This window comes from Suncus etruscus, chromosome 5 (assembly GCF_024139225.1).
Source record: "Suncus etruscus isolate mSunEtr1 chromosome 5, mSunEtr1.pri.cur, whole genome shotgun sequence".
Lineage (NCBI taxonomy): Eukaryota > Metazoa > Chordata > Mammalia > Eulipotyphla > Soricidae > Suncus > Suncus etruscus.
In genome coordinates, this window is record NC_064852.1 from 47,767,118 (window position 1) to 47,770,200 (window position 3,083).

General features: G+C 33.5%; 1 non-coding gene across 1 annotated transcript; it reads right to left on the reverse strand.

Moving 5' to 3' along the window:
- Positions 1–2,091: 2,091 nt before the first annotated feature.
- On the reverse strand, positions 2,092–2,224 carry LOC126010028 (small nucleolar RNA SNORA51). The gene has a single exon (XR_007496169.1). It is a non-coding gene; the product is annotated as a small nucleolar RNA SNORA51 (small nucleolar RNA).
- Positions 2,225–3,083: the final 859 nt, after the last annotated feature.

Below are 3,083 nucleotides of genomic sequence, written 5' to 3' on the forward strand. Positions count from 1 at the left end.
GTGGTGTAAAATCAGAAAAATGGTATAGAGTAAATGTATTCTTTGCATATATTTCATCCTAATTTGATCTCTAAAACTACATGGCCCTCTGTGTATGTTTCCTGTATACCACCATATGTGGCCCTGGAGGGCCTTGAGCAATTCTGAGGTGGCACTTCAGGGCCTGAACATCCCCAAATTCTTAAACACCAGCATTGGACTACTTGTTCAATTGGTCAAGAATCACTCAGAGTAGCTCTGAGCATCTTTTGGGAGACTCACCATACCTCTGAAAATAAATTAATGGGTGTTAGGGGCCAGAGAAAGAACTTAATGAGCCAAAGCACATCCTTGAGTGTAGAAGGCTAAGGATTTGCTTGAAACTACATGGTTTCTCATGCACAGCCAGAATTGACCTGTGAGAACCAAGCCAGAGTATCCACCTGAGGACCTTAAGATATAGCCCAAAATACATCCTCCAAAGTGCTTGTTAACCAGTTCTGGCATGCTTTGTAGTCTGTCACATCCACAACTTACCTGCCTTAGTTGAGAAAAAAATACCATTTCATGATTATTAAGATATGTTCAAATCACCAATAATTACAAATCCTAATTCAGTTTTGGTGTATGTGTGAATTTTATAGTTGTACTTACATAAGAGGAACACATGAGTTTAAATACTATGCAAAATACATATGATAGAGTTCTCACCCACATTTTCTACAAGTGTTTCTATATTCTGTCTCTTGCCTAAAATTAAAAACATATTCTCATAAAATTGAAGGATCAACGTGCAATATTGACAAAAGAAAATGAAAATCAACATTGAAAGTAAACCTTAAGAAAGATGTAGCTCAACATAATATGGATAAATGGATCCAATTTTATTCTGAAAAATTGGTTCAAAGAAACATTGAAAATCCATCTTTTACTTTAAATTTCTTTGCTTCTCCTGAAAACAGAAAATAACTTGTAGTGCTTGTCACTAACTCAATAGTGTGTTAGAGAAATTTGCCGTAGGTAACACATACACACATACATATATACAAAGATAGAAGCATGAGCATGTATATATTTATGTCTTAGGTTGTACAGATCACAATATTTTTATTGTCCTTTATAAAGAATTGAGCATGTTTACAAAAAATGTGTTTTTTTACTAACATAACTATTGTATGGTCATTCTTGTTGGTTGATATAGATTTTTTCTTAATCATTTCAGAGTACTATACTGTAATATATCTTGAATTGTAATGGAGTATCTTATGACTCTAGACTATAACACCTGACAGCATGTCTACCTACAGAATACAAATAAAATGCATAGAACCAATACACTTGCAGAAAACCAAGAGGTAAAGAAGTAAAATCAATGTTGTTTTTAACTGTATGTTTTCATCTCCCACTCAATCACATAGTCATTTATTTTCTGACACATTACCCATGCTGACATGATGTAAAATAATGTAACAAGAATGTACATTATTAATTGGGTTCAATTATTTACTTTTCTTCTAATGAGCTCCCATCTTTATTTTTGTTTTGTTTTCAGCTACATCTAATGGTTCTCAGATATTTCTTTTGGCACTGTATTCAGGGCTCACTCCTAGCAGGATTTAGGAGACATTATGTGGTGCTGGGGATTGAACATGGGTTAGATGTGTGCAAGACTAATGCACTACTCTCTAAAAAAATATCTCAAAACCCAATTCTTTCTTATGCCTGAAATGCACATGTTTTTGTTGATTCACAAGCATAAATACACAAACACGCAGAAAATTTCATTGTCATTTTTGGTCAAATAATCCTTTGTGGTTTGTATTCGAGTACTAAAGACAAAATTATAGATGGAAAACACTTAGACAAATAATTCAGCTAATAAATAAACATTAACAAATATTTTAGTACATACTATGTACTGAGTACTAATCTGAGTTTATTAAAGAGAATAAAGTTTCTCCTAAGTACTATGTGAAAATAGAAAAATGGTAACAGAAAAATAGAATAAAATTCTATGTGATGGTAAGGACTATAAAAAATAATGTGAATGAGAGAAAAAAGTTGGAAAATTGTGTATGTTCAATAGTTTTCTTTTGTTTGTTTGTTGTGTTCTTTTGTCCCCTGATTCACAATATAGACCAGGCAAAGGGCCTGGGTTGAGGTGTATATGGGGTGCATTTACTGTACCTCCTCTTTCTATACAGTCAGTGTAAAGAACACAGCCTGTGGTAAGAATTGGGAGGCCTTATCTTTTCTTTTTTTTTTGATTTTTTTAAATATATATTTATATATATATTTTATATATATATTTTTATATATATATATTTATATATATATATATAAATCCTTCACCAGTGCAACATTCCCATGACCTATATCCCAAGTGTCCTTCTCCCCACTCCACACCGGTCTGTACTCTAGACAGTCTTTCTACTTCCCTCATTCAGTCACATTTTGTACTTTTAATTAAAAATATTTGTTTAAATATTTTAGGCATTGTGCTTTATAAAACTGTTATTTGCAGGGCCAGAGCAGTAGTGCAGGACATAAGACATCTGCCTTGTGCACTCTAGCCTAGGTTGGACTGTGGTTCAATCCCCTAGCCAGGTACCCCAAGCCAGGAGTGATTTCTGAGCACATAGCTAGAAGTAACCTCTGAGAATCACCGAATGTGGCCCCAAAACAAAACAAAGCAAAACAAACAAAATAAAAACCTGTAACTTGTAGCATTCTTTACATAAAACAATCTAGCACCACACCCTCCACCAGAGTGTTCCTTTCCTTCCACCATTTTCTAAGTACACTTCCCAATATGACCCTTCTCCTATGATAAAAGTTCTATTAAAAACCAGTTTCTATTGCCCATGAATATTAGAAATTTTTACCATTATATCCTTCACACGAGGGCATCATTCTGTTACTGACCCTTTTTTCTGACTAACTTTATACAGCCTATTGATATTCTTCTGATTCATCAACCTAGCAGCAAATTTTATGATTTCATCTTTTCTTATAGCTTAATAGTATTCCATTGTGTTTATGTACCATAATTTCTTTATCGAGTCATTTGCTTTTGAACATTTGTTTTGTTTCCAGATGTTGGC